The sequence below is a fragment of the Salmo salar genome, chromosome 11 (assembly GCF_965601325.2).
Source record: "Salmo salar chromosome 11, fSalSal1, whole genome shotgun sequence".
NCBI classification, from domain to species: domain Eukaryota; kingdom Metazoa; phylum Chordata; class Actinopteri; order Salmoniformes; family Salmonidae; genus Salmo; species Salmo salar.
Genome location: NC_138301.1, coordinates 89,334,371 through 89,359,146, shown reverse-complemented (window position 1 = coordinate 89,359,146; position 24,776 = coordinate 89,334,371). Strand labels below are relative to the sequence as shown.

The following is a 24,776-nucleotide window of genomic DNA, read 5'->3' as shown; positions in this document are numbered from 1 at the left end:
TCTTGGAACAATCGCATATCACATCTAGTCTTGTATACTATTGTCAATAATCCCTTACCTTTGGTTGTCTTCATCAGAAAGCACTTCCAGGAATCCCAGGTCCACAACAAATGTATTTTCGTTCGAAAAAATGACTCCTTTATGTTCCAAGAGCTTGTTCTTGTTAGCGCGTCTGAAGGCTGATCCAAATGCTTCGTCGGCCACGGGACAGCCATTTCGAGAAAAAGCATTTTTCCCCCATTTAGGTTCGTTCAAACATGTCAAACGTTGTATAACATAAATCTTCAGGGCGTTTTTCAACAAGAGAGCCAATAAGATTCGAGGGGGACGATTGCATTGTGTTTCAAAACGTTTCGAAAGGGGAGGGTAACCAGGGGCGCCGGCGTCATAATGGTGATGGCCCTCTCCGTGTGACCACGTTCCACAGCGTCTCATTCATTCAGTTTTAACAGTAGAAGGCTCAAACCAATTTGTGAAGACTGAGGACATCTAGTGGAAGCAATAGGAAGTGCTCAATGAACCATAGCTCATGGTGTGATTAATAGGCAACGTGATGAAGTTGAGTTCGCAATTCGGAATTCCACTTCCTGTTTCCATCTGTCTCGGGGTTTTGACTGCCATATGAGTTCTGTTATACTCACAGACACCATTCAAACAGTTTTAGAAACTTTAGGGTGTTTTCTATCCACAAATATTAATTATATGCATATCCTAGCTTCTGAGTTTGAGTAGGAGGCCGTTTAAAATGGGCACGAATTTTTTTCAAAAATCGCTTTAGCGCCCCCTATCCTAGGGGAACGCCAAGAGGTTAAACACCAAGTCGATTTGAAGTACATATTGTAGGCCTTCTGCTACTGTCCCTGAGTCAAGAGAATGGCAGTTGGCCAGTTTCACTTGATGGCTGGCTGGTGTAAATGGAAACCACATAGCTCCAGCTCCCTAACTTAACTCCCACCCCATGTAGGAGCATAGGGTGTCTTTAAACCAGGGCAGTAATTCACTGGAGTTTGTGGAATGCTATTTTCTCATTGCTGTGGGCGGGTGGTTGTGTTCGGGTTGCCGAAGGAGGAAAGAGCAATCAACATTTTAAAAAGGTTTTCATTGTGTGTGTGTGTGTGTGTGCGCAAAGTCAGCAGGGATGGGAATGGTTGTTGGATTAGTGAGGATAGAGCCTTGTTCTCTGTAGGACTCGGACACATGATGGTGTTAAACACCGGTCGCTCCACTCAGACTCAACGGAAGCCCTGGGTCAGACCAGGACAGCTCATCTACAGACATTGACCCGTATGTTGCTGAGGAGACTGGGCTGTTTGATTAAAATGGCCAACAGCAGGATTCTATACAGTAAAAAAGGTATGTTTATTGATAGGCCTATGTCTGAGCAGATCAGTGAAAAGCGGCCGATTAGCACTATAGTGTTCTCAGAAATATTGATGCTCACATTAAATGGCGGCCCATTTTGCATTTCTGGGCTTCTTTTGGGTGTGCTTTACCGTAAGTCTCTTTGTAAGACATTTCAGAGAGTGATACTGGGACAATAATGGAGAAGAGCATTTGATTTGTTTGTATACAGAAATGAGCCCGAGGCATTGAGAGATTTGTTTACGTCAGTTTGTAGAAGATAATGATGTGTGTTAGAGGGGTGAAAGCCTTGGTAGCTGTACACAAGGTGTTGTTGAAAGAGGCAACACAAAATCCCCTTAACTTGGCTGAGTTGGGCTAAATAAACAATTATCTCACAGATGACAGTGTCAGAACTAACCATTAGATTGAAGTGATGACTCCTAGTTCCATTGCTCTTATCATCTCACACCTTTCTGAATCTGTGCATTATCTCATTTTCAATAGACTGTGTGCAATGATGTTGAATTCAGCATCTTGTGCTGAATATTCTGTTTGACGTGCTGGTTGTTTGTTTGCCATCGCTCGCCACACCATCCGATTATGCCTCAATGCGCATTTTGAAAAGTAGTCAGTAGCCCGTTTTAATATCAGCCAAAAACCCATTCTTGGTAGGCATTTCGCAAGATTTTGTTGACTTTATAATATAACCCTAATATTTGTTGGGAGGTGTCAGTTTGTGTAACATTTGACATGCCAGTCTGTCAAATTGAACTCACATCTGTGCACTCTGCCTCTCCCTACTAATTTGCCTGCCTCTGTGACCCACTTTAGAGAACATCTGTCTCCTCCCTCTCTCTCCCTTCCTCCCCTTTTCACTACTACTGCATGGCTGTGACATATTCACAAACCCAAATCCTTATTTTATATTGAGTGCCTACACAGAGAGACAATCTAGGAGCATATTTATGCATAAGCACACCACAATATTACATGTAGCCGAAACACGTGCCAAGACTGACACAGACAGGCCTATGCAGTACACACTGCGTCCATTGTAATGGTAGGCTTTCTCCTGCTCTTCCCCTCACCACACTGTCCTCCACTGCAGTCTTGCCTAATGCTCTGCCCTGTGTATGTGATGGTGTCTGCTAGATGCAGGTCAGACAGACAGGCTCTTATTCACTTCACAGCACACCGGAGGGAGAGTACTACAGTAACCCCATTGTACTTGTGAGTGTGCAACTATGAGTGGCGCATGCGTGAGTTCTTGTGTTTTTGCATATATATGCACTGTGTGTATATTCTGTAGGCCTATAAATGGATGCTGCGTGTGTGTGGCCACAGTAAATCCTTAATACATGACAGACATAAAAGCCCTCCGGAGGAAGTGGAGCAGAAAGCAATAAGTGGCGATGATGCAGCCCAATAGTGTGCTCAGCTGACTGTGAGAGTCAGGGCCTGTGTGCAATTAAAACCCCTCACACACATACACACACTGCGTTGGGCTGCACTGTAGCTCCATTGTGCTGTATCGGCACAGGGACAGTCGGGGTGTGGGGATGAGCCCAGGGCTGATTTGGGTTTGTGTCAGATCAGCTGGCAAGGCAAAGGGCCGCAATGACATGAACAGGCAGACAATACTGGCCTGATGTAGGGCATGCTACGCTGGGCTAAGAGGAATGATCATTATCATCCCAGGGTTTTTTCTGCATCAAAAAGGGGCTTAGGTAGTGGGTGTAGGAGGGGGTGTGGCAATGGGCGCGCGGTCGGCCCGTTGGCACACCTGAATTTTAGAGAACATTTTAAAGCCCCCCCCCCATTTTTTTTTGTGTGTATTTTTGAGCCAATTTCCTTAAATTCTACAGACTTATCCATGGAGCTGAGAACATTTAGCAGTTTTTAAGCTCATTTTCTGCAGTTCCATGCATTTTGCAACTGCCAATGCTGTTATTTTTCTAACAATCAATTCTGCTAAATTGTTTTGGGAATTTTTCTATTCTTTATTTTGGTGATTGTTAGTTCACAACGATTATATTATTTACAAATATATAATGTCAAATATATAATGTCATGCACATTTCTCATCCCACTCCCTGCCTTAATCATAATAATACAGCTATTGTCATCCATCTGACATCTCACAAATGTTTCATTCACCAATAGTCTATTCATGCATGTCCTTACATGTCCTTACAATGGGCTAGTTAAATTTCCATTTAGCTCACATGCATTAAAGATAGCTTATTAGGTTACATTGACTATTAAATCAAATTGTAAACACAGCTTACCTTTGTGTTTTTCTAAATGTAATTGTTGGCCAAGATATAGGTTATTTTGTATATTTTAAGTTTATTGTAGAAATTCAATTGGGGGGGGGGGTCACAAAAGTCAATATGCGAAACGACACCAAATTAAATGTTGACCTATGCACTGCCTCAGAGCTTTCAATTAAGAACAAATTCTTGTTTACAATGACGGCCTACTGGGGAACAGTGGGTTAACTGCCTTGTTCAGGGGCAGTACAACAGATTTTTACCTTGTCAGCGCGGGGATTCGATCCAGCAACCTTCCGGTTACTGGCCCAACGCTCTAACCACCAGGCTACCTGCCGCCCCAGCTTCAGAGTGGGGGATGGTGAAATCCTGGACACCTAGCTCCGGAGTATCACTAGATGATATTAGGATAAAGTGAGCTCTTTTTCAAAAGCCTTACATCAGACCCCCCTATCTTTCTCCATATTGGTTTAAGTAGATAAAGGTAACTTGGCTCAGATAATCCTGCCTAATCAGGGTTTTTTTCTGCATAGAAAAAACTAAGTTGTAAACTTAAATGACTAAAACCAGATATGTAGAAAAGATAATGGACCTATATTTTTTTTTATGAGAACTAACAATCCCTAATATTAAAAGCTAGACAGCGAGAGAGAATCAAATATTCATGGCATGGGGGCCCCTGTTGATTTTGTTTTGTTTGAGTCACTCAGATAGCATAAACTGTAGAATTGCAGGAAATTAGCTTTAAAACGGCAGTTTGTTCTCTCCACCGCATGACAAAATGTATAGAATTGCATGTAAGTAGCTTTAACAAAGCAACATTTTGTCACTACGGCCAACAGGGGGGCCTCTAAAATGTAAAAACCCTACTAATAAGATATGGGTAATGGGCCAATAACAGGTCATTTAGTCTTAACGCTTAGATTGACAAGATTTTACCCGTAAGTGCATCTGTACTTAACACAGCGAATCTGCTTATTCCCTTCTCCAGATAAGCACCTGTGCTGCTGTTGGGTCTCTCACCTGCCATCAGCTGGGATCCAGGGGCCTAAGAAGTCATAAATGACAAGGTAAGAAAAGCATTGCAGTGTAGACCGACCATGTTTATATTTTCCTGTTTACTATAGTCAACATTCCGATTTGCTGGTTAAAGCCATGTGTGGCTACTATAAGTCATACAGAGATGATAAGCAACCTACTGGGCTTGACTTTGATCCGTGCTCTGTACAACATAGCTCTGGATAACATCGTGACTCTGAACAATGGTGGCATTGAATGATAAAGAAGCGTTTTTTTGGGGCAACCTCCATTTGTTATCTGAGTGCCTATCTTTCCCAGATCCTTCCTGTAACAATGCAATCCAGGGATTCTCCATAGCCTAATCTGCATAGCTAGGGCCTTATAAAATCAGTGTTATTCACAGAATCCAGACATTAAAACAGAATTCAACAATATTGAAATATTTGTTGAACTTAGTAGGAAATCGACTAAATGTATTGAAGTTATTCGAAAATTAATACATTTTCTAAATACCAGTGCGGTGTCGATGTGCAGGGCTATGAGGTAGCCATGTACATATAGGTAGGGTTAAAGTGTGTGTGTGTTTTTTTAATTTGTATATTTATTCTTTATATACAGTTCTGGGGTCAGTGCAAATACCATATTTACAATGTGCAAGGATACTGGAGTGGTAGGGGTAGATAAATATATTCCCTACTTTAATCAACCAGTCCATTTTGAATATGTGATAAAGCTGTTGTGATTTGGCAAGGAATGTAGCTTGTCTGTAGTTTTGTGTATCCCTTCATTTAAAAAACGTTTGTATAGGCAGTCATTTCCGTAGGCTTATGGGAGCTTGGGTGCACAGCATACGTGTGTGTAGAGCAGCGGTTCTCAAACTAGGGGTTGAGACCCAATGTGGGGTCGCCTGATATGAAAATGGGGTCATGGGAGAATTTCCTAAATCCTGGTTTAATATTATAGCGTCTTTTGACTCAGTCATTGTAATGTTGTTAACCTTAATCTAAATGAAAATTATTAAAATCCAAAAGTAAAAATTCAACCAGAGAGTGCCCTTAGATCATGGGGAAAAGACGGTACTTGACCGTTTCACTTGAATCATTCCCACAGGAATTGGCAAAGCCCACTACGCTATGAAACCACACACTATTGCAGAGACGGATATTACTGGCCGCAATTAATATGGTGAAAACAATTTGTGGGGAGGCAGAGGCGCAGAAACTCGCGTCAATACTGTTGTCAGATAACACTGTTTAGCTAAGAATTTATGCTCCAGCTAGCAATCAAGAGGAAACTCTGACTGAACAACTCAATCTCCCCACCTGATGCTCTCCAAATGGACGTTAGCTGTGAGGGCCGAGATGCCCATTCATTGACTTCTGATCGCTACATGTCGGGATTCTATTCACGAGAACACATTGTTCTCATGATAACCGTGCATGAAATGGCACTGGTGATGTTCATGTAGTGCTTGGGTATATTGACGAAAAACAGATTCAATGGGATCAAATGGCGGGCTTTTGCACAGATGGGGCTCCATCTATGGCGGGATGGAAGGCAGGCCTCTGCAGTCTAGTTATGAATTTGTCTCTCTCTGCCATATGGACACATTTTATGATGCACCCACTGAGCTATAATGGATACACCGAGAGAAACTGGCGGCAAAAGAGCTGAGCGCAGAACTCTGAGATTTAAAAAAATATATATATTATTTCACCTTTATTTAAGCAGGTAGGCCAGTTGAACAAGTTCTCATTTACAACTGCGACCTGGCCAAGATAAAGCAAAGCAGTGCGACAACAACACAGAGTTACACATAAACAAACGTACAGTCAATAACACAATATAAAATAAAAATTGAAAAAATAAATGTACAGTGTGTGCAAATACAGGGAGGTAGGCAATAAATGGGCCATAGAGACAAAATAATTAAAATGTAGCATTAATACTGGAGTGATGTGCAGATGATGATGTGCAAATAGAGATACTGGGGTGCGAAAGAGTAATAATATGGGGATGAGGTAGTTGGGTGTGCGATTTACAGATTGGCTGTGTACAGTGATCGGTAAGCTGCTCTGACAGCTGATGCTTAAAGTTGGAGAGGGAGATCTAAGACTCCAGCTTCAGAGATTTTTGCAAATCGTTCCTGTCATTGGCAGCAGAGAACTGGAAGGAAAGGTGGCCAAAGGAAGTGTTGGCTTTGGGGATGACCAGTGAAGTATACCTGCTGGAGCGCGTGCTGTGGGTGGGTGTTGTTATGTTGACCAGTGAGCTGAGATAAGGCGGGGCTTTACCTAGCGAAGGCTTATAGATGACCTGGAGCCAGTGGGTTTGACAACGGATATGTAGTGAGGGCCAGCCAACGAGAGCATACAGGCCGCAGTGGTGGGTAGTATATGGGGCTTTGGTGACAAAACGGATGGCACTGTGATAGACTACGTCCAGTTTGCTGAGGAGACTGTTATGGGCTATTTTGTAAATGACATCGTCGAGGATCGGTAGGATAGTCAGTTTTACGAGGGTATGTTTGGCAGCATGAGTGACGGAGGCTTTGTTGCGAAATAGGAAGCCGATTCTATATTTATTATTGTATTGGAGATACTTAATGTGAGTCTGGAAGGAGAGTTTACAGTCTAACCAGACACCTAGACATTTGTAGTTGTCCACATTCTAGGTCGGAACCGTCCAGAGTAGTGATGCTAATCGGGCGGGAGGGTGCGGGCAGCAATCGTTTGAAGAGCATGCATTTAGTTTTACTAGCATTTAAAAGCAGTTGGAGGCCACGGAAGGAGTGTTGTATGGCATTGAAGCTCGTTTGGAGGTTTGTTCTGTGGTGTCGTCTGCGTAGAGGTGAATCAGAGAATCACCAGCAGCAAGAGCGTTATCGTTGATGTATACAGAGAAACGAGTCGGCCCGAGAATTGAACCCTGTGGCACCCCCACAAAGACTGCCAGAGGTCCGGACAACAGGCCCTCCGATTTGACACACTGAACTCTGTCTGAGAAGTAGTTGGTGAACCAGGCGAGGCAGTCATTTGAGAAGCCAAGGCTGTTAAGTCTGTTGAAAGAATGCGGTGATGGACAGTCAAGCCTTGGCCAGGTCGATGAAGACGGCTGCACAGTACTGTCTTTTATCGATGACGGTTATGATATCGTTTAGAACCTTGAGCGTGGCTGAGGTGCACCCATGACCAGCTCGGAAACCAGATTGCATAGTGGAGAAGGTACGGTGGGATTCGAAATGGTCGGTGATCTGTTTATCTTGGCTTTCGAAGATTTTAGAAAGGCAGGGCAGGATGGATATAGGTCTATAGAAGTTTGGGTCTAGAGTGTCTCCCCCTTTGAAGAGGGGGATGACCGCGGCAGCTTTTCAATCTTAGGGGATCTCAGACGATACAAAAGAGAGGTTAAATAGGCTAGTAATAGGGTTTTCAACAGTTTCGGCAGATCATTTTAGAAAGCGAGGGTCCAGATTGTCTAGCCCAGTTGATTTGTAGGGATCCAGATATTGCAGGTCTTTCAGAACATCAGCTGTCTGGATTTGGGTGAAGGAGAAGCTGTGGGGGTTTGGGCAAGTTGCTGCAGGGGGTGCTGAGATGTTGGCCAGGGTAGGGGTAGCCAGGTGGAAAGCATGGACAGCCTGCGCGTGAACCAAGGGCTATAGTCTGGGGTGAACCAAGGGCTATATCTGTTCTTAGTTCTACATTTTTTTGAATGGGGCATGCTTATTTAAGATGGAGAGGAAAGCACTTTTGAAGAGCAACCAGGTATCCTCTACTGACGGGATGAGGTCAATATCCTTCCAGGATACCCGGGCCAGGTCGATTAGAAAGGTCTGCTCGCTGAAGTATTTTAGTGAGCGTTTGACAGTGATGAGGGGTGGTCGTTTGACCGCGGACCCATTACACACGCAGGCAGTTATCGCTGAGATCCTGGTTGAAGACAGCAGAGGTGTATTTAGAGGGCAAGTTGGCCAGGATGATATCTAAGAGAGTGCCCATGGTTGCAGATTTAGGGTTGTACCTGGTAGTTTCCTTGATGATTTGTGTGAGATTGAGGGCATCTAGCTTAGATTGTAGGACGGCTGGGGTGTTAAGCATGTTCCAGTTTAGGTCACCTAACAGTACGAACTCTGAAGATAGATGGGGGGTGATCAATTCACATATTGTGTCCAGGGCACAGCTGGGGGCTGAACGGGGTCTATAACAAGTGGCAACGGTGAGAGACTTGTTTCTGGAAAGGTGGATTTTTAAAAGTAGAAGCTCGAATTGTTTGGGCACAGACCTGGATAGTATGACAGAACTCTGCAGGCTATCTCTGCAATAGATTGCAACTCTGCCCCCTTTGGCAATTCTAACTTGTCAGAAAATGTTATAGTTAGGGATGGAAATTTCAGGGTTTTTGGTGGCCTTCCTAAGCTAGGATTCAGACATGGCTAGGACATCCGGGTTGGCGGAGTGTGCTAAAGCAGTGAATAAAACAAACTTAGGGAGGAGGCTTCTAATGTTAACATGCATGAAACCAATGCTTTTACGGTTACAGAAGTCAACAAATGAGAGCGCCTGGGGAATGGGAGTGATGCTGGGGGCTGCAGGGCCTGGGTTAACCTCTACATCACCAGAGGAACAAAGGAGGAGTAGGATAAGAGTACGGCTAAAGGCTAGAAGAACTGGTCGTCTAGTGCGTTCGGAACAGAGAGTAAAAGGAGCGGATTTCTGGCCGCGGAACAATAGATTCAAGGCATAATGTACAGACAAGGGTATGGTAGGATGTGAGTATAGTGGAGGTAAGCCTCGGCATTGAGTGACTTAGCGAGGTTTTGTTCTCTAGAGATACCATTTAAGCCAGGTGAGGTCACCGCATGTGTAGGGGGTGGAACAAAAGGGCTAGCTAAGGCATATTGAGAAGGGCTGGAGGCTCTACAGTGAAATAAGACAAAAATCACTAACCAAAACAGCAATAGACAAGGCATATTGACATTCGGGAAAGGCATGTGTAGCCGAGTGATCATAGGGTCCAGTGAGTAGCTAGGCGAGCTGGAGGCACGGCGATTCAGACAGCTAGCAGGCTGGGGCTAGCAGATGGGCCTCAGGGACGTCGCAACGGGAGAGCCTGTTGAAACCCCCTCGGACGGTTACTTCGGTAGACCAGTCTTGATTGATCGGTGGGGCTCCGTGTTGGCAGCAAAGGGTCCAGGCCAATTGGCAACAGAGGTATTGAAGCCCAGGAATTGTCTGATGGATCTCTTCGGCTAGCCAGGAGCTAGCTCAAGGCTTACTGGTGCTTGCTTCGGGACTGAGACGTTAGCCAGGAGTAGCCACTCACATAGCAGCTAGCCAGCTGCGATGATCCGGAGTAAAGGTTCAGAGCTTGCGGTAGTAATCCAGAGATATGGTAGAGAAAAGCAGTCCGATATGTTCTGGGTTGATATCGCACTGTGCAGACTGGCAGGAATTGACCGGGCTGAGGCTGGCAGATGTCCAGGTTAACAGTGATGACCGCTAGCAGTGGCTAATTGACTACTAGCTAGCTAGTAGCTAGTTAGCTGGGTAGCTCCTAAAGGGGGTTCTTAAGTATAAAAAATAGCCGATCCAATAACCGAGCCATACCACATGGGTGAGGCGGGTTGCAGGAGAGTAGGTTCAGTCCGTAGATGGAAATTGAGATAAAAGATATATATGAAGAAAAACAATATATACACAAAGACAATCAAAACAGACATACCACTGCTACGCCTGTTCACAAAACTATGTGGAGATATGGGATCAGACCATGACAATGTTCTATTTCACACCGGGTCTTGGTGGTTTTCGAGGGGGCAGTCAGGCTACCTTAGGCGAGCACATGGAGGGCTGTGCGGCCCCCCAAAGAAATGCCACCCCACACCATGACTGACCCACTGCCAAACCGGTCATGCTGGAGGATGTTGCAGGCAGCAGAACGTTCTCCACGGCGTCTCCAGACTCTGTCACGTCTGTCACATGTGCTCAGTGTGAACCTGCTTTCGTCTGTGAAGAGCACAGGGCGCCAGTGGCGAATTTGCCAATCTTGGTGTTCTCTGGCAAATGCCAAACGTCCTGCACGGTGTTGGGCTGTAAGCACAACCCCCACCTGTGGACGTCGGGCCCTCATACCACCCTCATGGAGTCTGTTTCTGACCGTTTGAGGAGACACATGCACATTTGTGGCCTGCTGGAGGTCATTTTGCAGGGCTCTGGCAGTGCTCCTCCTGCTCCTCCTTGCACAAAGGCGGAGGTAGCGGTCCTGCTGCTGGGTTGTTGCCCTCCTACGGCCTCCTCCACGTCTCCTGATGTACTGGCCTGTCTCCTGGTAGCGCCTCCATGCTCTGGACACTACGCTGACAGACACAGCAAACCTTCTTGCCACAGCTCGCATTGATGTGCCATCCTGGATAAGCTGCACTACCTGAGCCACTTGTGTGGGTTGTAGACTCCGTCTCATGCTACCACTAGAGTGAAAGCACCGCCAGCATTCAAAAGTGACCAAAACATCAGCCAGTAAGCATTGGAACTGAGAAGTGGTCTGTGGTCACCACCTGCAGAACCACTCCTTTATTGGGGGTGTCTTGCTAATTGCCTATAATTTCCACCTGTTGTCTATTCCATTTGCACAACAGCATGTGAAATGTATTGTCAATCAGTGTTGCTTCCTAAGTGGACAGTTTGATTTCACAGAATTGTGATTGACTTGGAGTTACATTGTGTTTTAGTTTTCCCTTTATTTTTTTGAGCAGTGTATATGGCAAGTAGAAATCAAAACTGGATGGTGTTCAGAGAGGGGTTGAGGGTAGCTGAAGGGCGGGACAAAAAATAACAAGATAACGAATGTAAAATATACTGTGTGCATGAAATGTATATAGGTTCAGCACTTTTGAAACGGCACAGTTGATAAAAATATGTTAAATAGAAATCAAAACTGGATGGTCTTCAGAGATAGATGGGTGGGGTTGAGGGTAGCTGAAGGATGGGACTAAAAACAAACAAAAGACGACTTATCTATAAGTTTGAAATAGAAGCCTAAGTGTTGTTGCGTTTAGTTTATTCAAATTAGGGGAGGGTGTTAGGGTTAGGGGAAAATAATAAAGGGCAAACTTTTTTTTTTTTTTTTAAAGCACACCCATCTCATTATTGGTCGTGAGATAAGATGCATTTTCAGACTAATTTGCAATTTACTTTCATAGCCCCACATTAAAAGTATATGATGGTGAGTTTAGAATACAATCCGAAATAATGTTAATATTTTGCAAATGACTTTTTTTTTTCACATGGTTGGTGGTCGCGAGGATTTTCAGATATTAAAATGGAGTCGTGGCCAAAAAGGTTTGGTAACCCTTGGTATAGATTTGTATTTATTAGGGATCCCCATTCTTCCTGGGGTCCAAACACACCAAAGCACCCACATTACATAAAAAACAAAAGATAAAACGGTGATCTATGTTTGTACTGAATGAGCTAAAGATAAAACCGTACATCATATAACATCCCTACACCACCACAAATCCACAACACAAAATGTTCAATACCACCGTACAACAATATCATAATGTGTGCAATTGCATGTGCACCTGACCACACTACGGAACAGTAGTCTAGGTGCAACAAAACTAGGGCCTGTAGGACCGGCCTTGTTAATAGTGTTGTTATTAAGGCAGAGCAGGGCTTTATTATGGACAGACTTCTCCCCATCTTAGCTACTGTTGTATCAATATTTTTTTACCATGATGGTTTACAATCCAGGATTACTCCAAGCAGTTTACCTCAACTGGCTCAATGTCCACATTATCCATTATGTGATGTAGTTGAGGTTTAGTGAATGATTTGTCCCAAATACAATGCTTTTAGTTTTGGAAATATTTAGGACTAACTTATTCCTTGCTACCTATTCCAAAATTAACTGCAGCTCTTTGTTAAGAGTTGCAGTAATTTCAGTTACTGTAGTAGCGGACGTTTATAGCTCTGAGTCATCCGCATACATAGACACACAATAACTGTGAACTGAGAATAACTGATCACTTGGCTAAGTTTATTTATTGTTTCTGAGTCGCTAATGCACATAACAAATGGAAGGAACACTATGGTCAACATGAATTAACAGATGTCTTTGTGGCAAGATTTCGCTTGCCCAAAGCAGATTCCAGATGTTGTCTACTGTATAATTGCGGTATAACGTCATTACCCGTAGTGGTCATACCACACAATAGGATTTGACATGCAATTGTATGATATGTTTTTGTCTTTTTAATGGAAAACTGGTCAATTTTTTTTTGTTTTTTTTTTGTCGTCACATCCCTACTCAAAAGTAGTCTCCTGGTGTGGTTTAAGCATTGTTGTAGACTTACAACATCCAATTATATATATTTTTTCTTCTATTTAACCTCTCTGGGGTATGTGGGACGCTAGCGTCCCACCTGTGGGACACACTATTCAACAGCCAGTGAAATAGCAGGGCTGCAATTTCAAAACAACAAAAATCTCATGATTCTAATTTCTCAGAAATAAAACTATTATATCCCATTTTAAAGATACACTTCTCGTTAATCCAACCACATTGTCCGATTTGCAAAAGGCTTTATGGCGAAAGCATAACATTAGATTATGTTAGGACAGCACCTAAACAAGAAAAACCACACAGCATTTTCCAAGCAAGGAGAGGCGTCACAAAAACCAGAAATACAGCTAAAATTAATCACTAACCTTTGATGATCTTCATCAGATGGCACTCATAGGACTTCATGTTACACAATACATGTCTGTTTTGCTCGATAAAGTTCATATTTATATCCAAAAACCCCATTTTACATTGGCGTGTAATGTTCAGAAATGTTTTGCCTCCCAAAACTTCTGGTGAATGACCACATCAATTTACAGAAATACTCATCATACACATAGATAAAATATTCAACAGTTATTTAAAGAATTATAGATACACTTCTCCTTAATGCAACCGCTGTGTCAGATTTCAAAAAAGCTTTACGGCGAAAGCAAATTTTGCAATCTGAGTACAGCGCTAACAAGCCATACAGATACCCGCCATTTTGGAGTTAACAGGAATGACAAAAATTACATTATAAATATTCACTTACCTTTGATCTTCATCAGAATGCACTCCCAGGAATCCCAGTTCCAGAATAAATGTTTTTTTTGTTCGATAAAGTCCATTTATGTCCAAATTCCTCCTTTTTGTTCGTGCATTTAGTCCACTACTCCAAATGCAGGAAGCGAGTGCAAAATGTCACGACGAAAAGTCAAAGTTCTATTTACGTTCGTAGAAACATGTCAAACGATGTATAGCATCAATCTTTAGGATGTTTTTATCATAAATCTTCAGTAATATTCCAACCGGACAATTCCAATGTCTTCAAAAAAGAAAAGGAACACGGCTCACTCTCACGTGAGCGCACGCCACTGAACTCATGTCATTCTCTCAGTCATCTGACTCCAGGACCTCTTGTTCTCTCCCTATTCACAGTAGAAGCATGAAACAACGTTCTAAATACTGTTGAAATCTAGTGGAAGCATTAGGAAGTGCAAAATGAACCCTAAGTCATTATATACTGTATAGGCAATCACTTGAAAAACTACAAACCTCAGATTTCCATACTTCCTGGTTGGAGTTTTCTCCAGCCATATGAGTTCTGTTATACTCAGACATCATTCAAACAGTTTTAGAAACTTGAGTGTTTTCTATCCAAATCTTCTAATAATATGCATATCCTACCTTCTGAGCCTGAGTAGCAGACAGTTTACTATGGGCACGCCTTTCATCCGGACGTCAAAATACTGCCCCCTACCCTAGAGAAGTTAATAAGTGTGAATTTTCTTTTGAGAGCAAAAAATGGGGGAAAACGGAAACCTGTAAAAACTAAACGGGGGGGGGGGGGTGGATTTGGGAAAAGACTAAACTGAATCTGGCAAAGAAAAATACTGCTTATATAACCCTAGATAGACCAGTAACCAAGCAAGGCTAACTTTAGCTTTGTCAAGCATATGGAATATGCAACAACTCCTGGAAAGGGTGATGCCTTTCTAGTTTCTGTGATAGCTCACCGAGAGGTCTGATTCAAGACTCACGGCTGCTAAGTCTTTCATTTCCGCCACCGCTTGTGATGCATGTAGCCGTTTGAAAAGTGGATCAACACAATCAGGGCCTAGATAAAACTATGCTCTCCCTCAACCCCTCTCTGAGAGGAAACATGACGCTGGTTTGAGTGATGCAGAAGAGCTTCCTCCGTGTGTTTGCTACCCTGTGTTAGATGTGCACTATCTTTTGGCCGCCAGGAGAACAGGGTGGGGTACTGCTCTTGTTGACGCTTGTCAGGTTTTACTCATGTTTTGCATGAACACACCAGCAGCAAAAGCAGCCCTCTGGGAGTATCACTCTCCTCTGGGAGTATCAGTCTACTGTTCTCAGGTAGTGAAAACTGATCGTCATGGATCTGTAAGATCACCAAGAGGAAGATGTAACCACTCGAATGCAAATGTGGGCCTACCTACACACTCTTTAATACATGCCTACACACTCTTCAATCAACACACAGTGTGGGGGTTAAGCTCTCTGCTAATAACCAAGACCAGGGAAGACATATTGCAAGGAGAACCTGTGCGTATCCTACACTGTTGTCGCATAAAAACCTTTGCGATTGTAGGCCGAGTTGTTTCAGAAAACCTAGTGTCGCAAGAGATTTTAAAAAAGCTTTCAAGAGCCATACCACCTAATTGCAAACTGACCACATCCCACGTTTTTGCATTGTGTTCCTCTAGTAGACCATTTGGTGCGTTTCTTTGAGATATAGCACTGATTCTCCGTTAGAAATAAGGATGTCTATTTGTATGATCATTTGATTTGTGGGAGCCAGTGGCATTAAAAGCTAAATCACCAAATCAATGGTCACTGTGACTTGAAGTGGAAGGGAATCTCTGTAAGCCTCTGTATATAAACACCACAATGACTTATCGATTCACTATCTAAAGCCTATTGATTACTGTCACCTTGACTCTGTGTAGTGTCAAGCCCCACTGGTCGGCAGCAGGGGGTGATTTGTGTTTGATAAGTCGTATGTAGAGGTGTAATCTATGGCCAATAGTCTGCTTGGTGGTTGATAGGTTAACTAGAACCTGCCTCATGTTCAACTGAAGTTAGCCCTGTAGGAAATGGTTACATTTGTGGAGTACATATACTGTACTGTACCATGCTACAGTACTGTAGCCTCTCGGGCCCTGTAAGAAAATGGTTACAGCAGACTATGTCTTGTCGTTCTTCTCCGTCCTTGCATGATTGCGAACTGTACTGTTTATAGCTGTGGCCCAAGAGGAACTCTAAATTATAAGCCTCTGTATAGTTAGTGAGATGATAGCCTATTAGTCAGTGGGTCGAAGGGCTGTTAACGGCTGTAATAGCCAGGCGATGACGCCAGCCCAAGTCAAAAAGGTCATATTGATGGAGATCAATCATTCAATGCACTCATCCACACTGGGTCACCCAACTTCTTTACTAGAGGTGTGGCGAGTAGTAGGACAAGTATCGTAACGGATATGGGCAATTTTCCTGATATACAATTTCTCCATCTACTCACTTTGCGTCATAATTTTACCCGATCACTTCTCACATGTTTTTGATCTGATCATTTAGATTGTTGTTGCCTCCTGTTAGCACTATCATTAACCGTTTGCAGGGTTTGGCTATTCATGTAAGGTATATCTTTAGATCAAGTGTCTGAGGACCATAGGATGATCGTCAAGCTATTAATGTCCATAATATCTAACAAGTGGGCAAGGGTAGAGGAAAACGATGCGCCGCCGGGGCGCGTTCTGACTGAGTGACAGCAAACTTGTCTGAGGACACAGACACAAACCTATATATCTGCATACAGCTGCTGAATGCATATAGGGGAAACACTGGATTGTATGCTTTAGGGCTGTGATGGTCGTGTAATTTTTGGATGACGGTAATTTGCCAGCCAAATGACCAAGCTTTCAATAATAACCGTTCGAATGGCACAAAACCCTGAAGTTTTGATGGTATAATGGGTGGACTGGCGGCCATTGTGTGACTACCCATAGGAGCAAAGCAGGAAGTAAAAGAAGGAGCTGTAACCATCAATATGGGCTGTGATTTGTTGATTCAACTCACCTAACATTACAAAAAAGACATTCTATTGCATTAGCCACATCAGTTAACAGTATTGCCATGTATTTAGAGAGTTGGGCAAATGCAGTTTCTGCGTTATGAGACATTTGCATAACACTTCAACATTCTATGGCAGCCATGGGGAATGTATATTCTTTAATACTAAAACTGAGTGTTTAGGGGTGTGTTCGTAAATTCAATCTGGAGTGCCAGAGTGCGCTCTGGGCGTTCGTAAATTCAGAGTTGTCAGATTGGCTGTTTTGTAAATGCACAGCGTTTCGCTCTCGGAGCGTTTAGAGAGCACACTGGACACTCTGTCCGAGGAGTAGGGTTGATCCGAGCGTTCTGACCTCAGCTTGGGCGCTTGACTGCCGTTAACTGGCTAATGTTAGCCAGCTTTCTACCTACTTCCAGACACAAATGAGAGGAAAACCTCCCTCTGACCATTTTATTCGCCCTAGCATTGCTGGTTATCTAGCGCGTTAGTGACAGTAACTGTGCCGCTGGAAACAATTTAATGCGTTGAGTCAGTAACCGAAAGGTTGCTAGATCGTATCCCTGAGCTCACAAGGTAAAAATCTGTCGTTCTGCCCCTGAACAAGGCAGTTAACCCACTGTTCCCAGGTAGGCCGTCATTGTAAATAAGAATTTGTTCTTAACTGACTTGCCTAGTTAATTAATGGTTAAATAAAAACATCTATTTAGTCAATAACTTGCCTGGTTGACAGCTGGTCAAGAACTGGTCCAAACCTGTCATTCATTACTGACCAAACAGTTTTTTTCTAGTAACAGGCCTGATTCATTTATCTGAGGTCTGGACGTAGGCTATTTCTAGTATTGTGACCCATTCCAAGTGAAACAGCAGGCTCCCTTTTGGACCAAAACAGGATTATGTGCCATGCAACATTTCTCTGCCTTTCTCTCCCTACCGCCCACCGAGTCTAATCCAGGCAGATGGTACTGTAGTCTACACTACAGAACTGTTACTGTTGTAACTGGGGCAGCAGCTGAAATCAGCCTGTCTGCCCGGGCCAGAGGTTCTCCACGTAGGCCTGTTCCAGAGTGCCCAGTTGGACTGGGGCTGCTTGCCAGTCAGCCCCTCTCCAGAGCCCAACCAGCCCTAATGAATGAGGCTGTACGGGAGATCAAACACTCTGGCAAAAGAGTAGACTCATGGCTCAGGCCTATATGAGGAAGGAAGACTCATGTGGGCCGGGTCACTGTGAAGCACGTCAAGAGAAGATTTATAAATAAGTAACCTTTGGATGGTTGGTTGGTTGAAGAGTTCCGCGTCCCTTTCGACAATGTTGGTGTTTCAATAGCACATTTTAGACTCCTGGCGTTCTCTCGCTCCCTTTTTTTAATCAACAAATACCTGCACTACATTGCTTGGATCAAGTGTAGAACAGAACATCAAACGCAGCCGGCTTCTCCAGAGATGAATGAATCCTCTTAAGCCACTGTTTAACTTCAAACAGGGAAGTATAGCCTCGTTGTCGGCTAAGTGCTGGGCTGCTGAGAGAGAGTGATAGTGGGAGAGAAAGGTAGGAAGAAAGAGCGGAGAAAGGACAATGAGGAAAAGCACACGAGAGAGAGGAAAAAGCAGGAGATGAAAGGGTGCCAGAAAAGGACAATGGAGGCAGAGCGAGAAATGGAAAGAGGGGAGCGAAAAAGACCTACGCAACGAACATGCGGTAGAGGAAGAAATGGAGAAAAGGGCTGGTTGAGATCCAGGTTGAATGCTGGGTTTGCACTGTGCTGATGAATGCCTGTGCATTATAAGCTTCAGAACAGCAGCAGCACCTCTGTGATGACAACATTAATCCCTACACACTTCTTCCCTATGCTCCCTTCTTGTGCATTTTCCATTGCAGGAGGGTGCCTGGCCTAGCCTCGACACTGTTCGATATTAACCAGACGTGGTGTTGTGTTTTTTTTTTTTTTTGGACTGCCATGTTGTTGAGCTCTGTCCTATGGAGGGATCACTTTCCCTGCAGCTTCAATGTCTGGGCTTGAAACGCATTAAACGTCTTGGGGGAGAGGGGGAACGCCAAACGGTAGATGGAAGAAACGCGCCAAGATAAAGTGTGTGCAGGTGTGAATTGCCGACGTAATTGTTAGATGGCTTTTCAATTGCTTGGAACACATCCAGCAAGCAACACACAGCAGCAATGTGGGGTTAGAACTAGCCTATGTATGTCTTAGCCTGACTCTTTCGCTGAGTTGCCTTTGTTTAGTGTAACCTAATCTGCATCCAATATTGAGGCCTCTTGTTTGAATGCATGAACATGGGTGATACACAAATGAACTGCTCTGTCACTGTACACAGTCGATCAGGCCGAGGCTAAATACAATGGGAGACGACAGACTGAGCTAGCTGTGCTGCTTATCTGGAAGGAACTGGCAAATAACATGGCACCTGGTTTATCTCGCATTTTATACTAGGCCCAAGACTTACCTGTATGTTGAATATTTACATATTTGAATCAATGCATGAATGTCCAAACTGAATGTGCCAACTGGCTAGCAATAGCGTGTAGTGGACAGGCTGGATACATTTCAGGTGAATTAGTTTGTATCCGTTTTGCCTGATGGATTAGTGTGAGGGCTTTTTAGACATTTGGATATAGATTCTGACTGTGCAAATGGCAAGTGTCTTTCCTTACCCTGCTAAATGAACTTGAAGCAGTGAATCTGTTCCCACTGGAAGTCTGCTTTTCTATGTCCCCGGATTTGGTTTCTGCTGATGCTTGCGCGTGTTTGCGTGCTTGCTAGTGTGTGTGTGTGTGTGTGTGTGTGGGTGGGGGAGAGATATGCCGTGAACCTTACAGAGGTATGTGTCCAAGCCAGACACCCAACAGAGGTCAGGTGTAGGTCAGTGTGTGTTATTTTCCCATATAGGCTAACTGACAAGAGAAATGTGTCACGACAGAATATGGTGGTGATGCCATTTTGTTAGGCTGTACATTTCCCTACTTTGGTCTTTTTTTTTTTTTTTTTTTGCAGTGCCTACATGGATATTGTCTAGGCCTTCCCTTGTCTCTGTTCCTACTGCTCTGAATAGTGTTGAAGTTTCATATCATCCGTAAACCACTCTGGACTGCTTCTATGTGAGCTTGGTGGTCATCATGTTGCTTGACCTCAGGTTGTTTTATCACTAGTTTTAAGTTGACAGACCGAAGGCCTGCCCTTTCACAAACAAGGCAGTGAATCCCTGTGTGATGATTGTCCTTCCTTTTGACTCATGGCCAACCAGGAAATAATGATCCCTCCCCTTAATACAGTGTTTCCCAAACTAAGCGGCTTGACCCCATGTGGGGTCACCTGATTAGCAAATGGGGTCGTGCAAAAAAGAGACCCAAAAACCGGTAGCCGCTAGATGTGGTTGTAATAACCAGAGTTTCTGTTCTCTTCCTACAAATGTGACTGTCTTTTGAACGGTTTAAGCTACAACATATTATGACCCCATCACTGAAAGATAAGGCTCTCAGGAGCACGTATTTGTCTTCGGTTTCCCTCAAGCCGTGCAGGACTCATTAGAACAGAGTGGACTGACCAGACACTAAATCAGACTGGGGGAAAAACAACATCAATCATTATCATTTTTTTGCACAGAATATCATACAAAATTATTCCTTGCTGATCTTCTGAACTTTCCAATAGGTTTTTGGATGCATGTCAGTCACATCAAACCATACTTCCTTCAGATTGAAGTACTGCCAGACTGATTTGTTATAGACTGTCATAGCCCCAATTGTTTTTTAATTGTTTTTACATTGGCCTTTTGATTACATAAATGATTTTACATGGTGGGGTGCAAACCATTTTTTTAAATATCAAAATGAGGTTGCGGCCCAAAGTTTGGGAACCCCTGCACAACTAGCTCAGGTAGCATATAGCCTACCCACACCAGTCACTGAACATAGTGAGAGAGTTGTCATCAAACCCGTGTCGGCAGAGGGGGAGAGCAAGAACAGGAAGAAAAAGAGAGACCGAGACAGAGAATGTGTTCCCCAGTGTTATGGCTGTTGTCAGAACCAGATAGCCGTTCATGCTTTCCTCCTCTCGCTAATCTTCTCTGCCTTTCCTTGACCTCTGCCGTAACTGAACTGTCTACTCTCCTCTCTGCTGCTCAGTGTCCTGCTCCACTCCTCTCCACATCTTGACTGGTGCGCCTCTACAAATCGGGACTCTGGCCCGAAGCTCATGTTTTCAATCTTTACTACTTGCTCACGGTAGAGGTTCTAAACACAGAACTAGGGTCAGATTACACAGCCTCCAATAGTTTAAACTTTTTTTTTTAGATTAATACCCAAATGAAAAATGTACTGTCCTTCTGTGACCCAAATTGTCCTCCAACAACTCACATTAAGAAGGAATAGTGTGATTTATAGATGCATTGTCATTACTCGCAACCCACATATCACATGCCCATTGCCCTCTTTGGGTACCGACCCATTGCTAAGGAAAATCTGCCTTGAGGATTGGGCAGATTAATAGAAATATCAGATTTACCAGTTATTACTGGTTAGGGGCTCTGCTACTCTTTTGCATGTTACAGTCAGACAGGAGACATCTGAAGACCTGTTCTGTCTTCACTTCCTGTTAGTGGTAGCAGCATACGTTTTTTTTCTCACGAAGTTGTTGACATATCAGCCTCAGGCCTCTGCACTTGTCACTGTACTGTACATGACAGAGCGAGACGGAATGATCTTCCATTAACCCTCGTGATTTGGACAAAACCCACTTCTCACTTTTATTAATGGCAATAGCACCCTATTCCCTATTACTGGGCTCAGTTTTTTTTTTTTTTTTTGCGGAACTTTTTCTAACCTCCTAGGCTTTCCATAAGCCTGACTCCTCACACTAAATTCTGCTGCTCTGTGGTTCGCTACATACTTTAGTCTGAGACTGCCATCTTTTAGTCATTTGTGGTGACGAGGGGTGGCCTCTAACCAGTCAGTGTCAAAGCTTTACCCTCGTGTGTTTGGGCTCTGGCCCAACCCATCGGTTTTTGGACCAATCAGACGGCCCTGAATGTCTTTGTGTTTGGTGACGGGTTGGACATGTACTCAGACACAGACTCATTGCAGAGAAGGAACTAACGTCTGTGGGCGTGGCATAGCTTTTGGCCAGAGCAAGGAGTCTGGGTAGCCAGGCAAGCTTTCAACTTGATCCTTGGTTCTTAGCGAACTGGTTCTAAAACTCTGGGTTATTACCTAGCCTAATCCCTCATTTCCTGTAACGTCACTCTCTCCCTGTAACATCACAGGGATTTCCTCGATCTCTCACACAAGTTCACAGAAAAGGTAGTTGAATCATGTTCTGTCCACCCCAAAGCATTAGCTGAGGTATGGTTGTTTTTATCCAAAGCAACTTGCACATGTATTGAGTTCAGTACGACCCATGTAGGAACCCAACGCACGGCAACTGTTGCAAAACACCATGCTGTAATCAACTGATTCATTTGGAACCACTGGACTTGGCCTAGATTTCGATCCTCGCGACAGAAAGATTCCGACTCTAGTTAGAACAGGGATTCCCTCCTTGAAAAGGGAAATGAGTCCCTCTGTCTGTACATTCCAGCCATTTTCCCTGAGTACAGTGTTCGTCGTGGTCTAATGGCCCCTTTCACTCCAGTGACACAGCAGGGCTAGCACATGATTACAGAGCTGTGCAAACAGGCCGCAGGCTGTAGCTACATGGAGACAATTACAGGACATAACCCGCCTCATTCACACAGCAATGCTTATCATAGGATTGGTTTGGGCAACTTGACTTATCGTCTTCACCCGAATGATAAAGGAACGATAAACCTCATGCTTATCCGTATTGAGAGATGCTGAGTCCAAGAGAAGTCACGATGCAACCTGACACTCATACAAAAACCGTGCCATGCAAGTGCACCCTGGGATAGTATTAAGAATACAGGCCGTGTCACTGCTGCTTTTCAAATGCTGCGCGTTCCCGAAGGCCGGAGTTTGGAATGAGAAAGCAAGGAATAATGGCTTGGACAATGAATGCATTTCAATGGATACAGAGGGATAAATGAAGTATATCTCTGTCTGCACAGCTTTGATTGCCGTAAACAAAGAGCCTTTTAAAGCTTTGAGTGTTATTTGTTATCTTTTCTGTGTAATGGCCTGATTGGGAGAGATGTCTCAATGTAGGTGTGTTGACAGTCAACAGTAAAATCCTTGTTTATAAAGCCATTGATGGGAGAAGAGTTGTGTGTTTGGTGCCATGTTTTGGTGTCTCACATGGAGCGGTTCATTCGATTGGTCATTAAATATTCACTGTGTTGCTCCAACAGACGCTATGCTATTTTTGGAGACTGTAGCGCTTTGTGATGTCGACGATCAGGCAAAATGACGACGGTGTCGGTGCTTCATAAAGCGTTTGGAAAGTAGCCTATGTTATTTCAAACTAGACATTGGGGGATATGTAAGCCATTCTCTGGTCTTCCACTCTGCAGGATTCTTGTGTGATGTTGTAAACGTTGGCTTGACCTGAATGTGTCTGACCTAACTACAAAGACTGGGGGAACTATGTCTCTCTCACTCTCTCACTCACTCACTCACTCACTCACTCACTCACTCACTCACTCACTCACTCACTCACTCACTCACTCACTCACTCACTCACTCACTCACTCACTCACTCACTCACTCACTCACTCACTCACACACTCACACACACTTCTGAACTGCATCTTGCTCTCACTCACCTACAAGGCATAATCACAGGGGAAGCTGCTTTCAGATTTAGATCCATCCTGGGGTAGTCGAGTCTCTCCCCAGCCTTAGCTCTGACAAGGTGGAGCAACAGTACAGTGTTTTGGGATGTTTTGATTGGTAGGGAAAGTGAGTCCTTTGTCTGGTTTACAGATCTTATTCAGTCTTGCCCTCATGCAGAGATCCACACACACACACCTCTCTCCCCTGTGTAGGAGTGGATCATCAGATAAGAGCTCCTCAGGTAATCAGTGACGTATGAGCCTGAGGCAAGGTGGGCCCCTCTGTCCCACGCTGCTGGTAACTCTTCCACATCATCATTCTACCCAGATGATTAGGATGTCACTGCCCGTCTGTATTCCGCACTGAGCTCTTGCCCACTCCCACTCCCACTATCCCTGTGACTGGTGGCACTCATACACTGACAGCAGTCTGCCCTCCTGCGCTGGAATTGAAAACAAGCCAGCCAGGCAAGGTCTGAGACTGTCATATCATGTGTAGGCAGTTGTAATATCTAAGCCGGCAGGATGTTGGGAGGTCAGGTCCAAGGGAGTACACAGTGACCTCAGGCGAGGTGCTGGTCCCTCTGCTTGAAATGTCACTTTCTCTCTTGACCCTCGTTTGTTTGGTCATCTCGGGGTTATTAATGTCTGCTTGCTCTGTGACTCGAGGCTACCTGAATGTGACTCCATATATTAGTGTTTTGGAGGTCTGCGCTAAAAATACAGAAAATGTAGGACAGGGATCATCAACTTTCTTTTTTTTCTTGAGCAGATGGTCAGGGGCAGGACCTTAATCACAAATCATTTGTAGACTGCAAATTGACCACAAGAAGCCCAAACGGATATAATTGACTAAAACATAATTATTTCAAACCTTTGTACAATCACATATGACTCTTATGTGTCGGGAATACTTTGCAACAGATTTCCAAAATTAAAATCACTTGGAGCTGATTTGCTGGTGTAAAAAGTATTTTATGTCCAACGATAATAATAAAAAATACTCAGAGAACTGGGCCAGATGGGGAACCCTCCTGAAATGCATGCTATACGTTTTTAACTGAAGAAGAGCCATAGCTAGGACAAACGTTCTGGCATTCAAACAATCGGCAGTGTTCTGGTAGTCCATTTTGTCTCATGTTGACATACTGTCTGCCTCTATAGCGGCTGGTGAAAAATGTTTCTCCTTCACTGCTCTCACACAACTTACCCTGAAAATGGACTCAAGTACTAGTTTCCCGAAATCCCTTTTTGCT

At 43.9% G+C, this 24,776-nt stretch overlaps 1 protein-coding gene across 2 annotated transcripts in view; it reads left to right on the top strand.

Moving 5' to 3' along the window:
- LOC106563143 (erbin) overlaps window positions 1-24,776 on the top strand; it is a 138,158-nt gene that overhangs the window by 23,560 nt on the left and 89,822 nt on the right. For both annotated transcript variants that reach the window (XM_014128408.3, XM_014128409.3), the window contains exon 2: window positions 4,609-4,687. The gene's annotated coding sequence lies outside the window, so the exon portion shown is untranslated. The remainder of the gene's footprint in view (window positions 1-4,608; window positions 4,688-24,776) is intronic.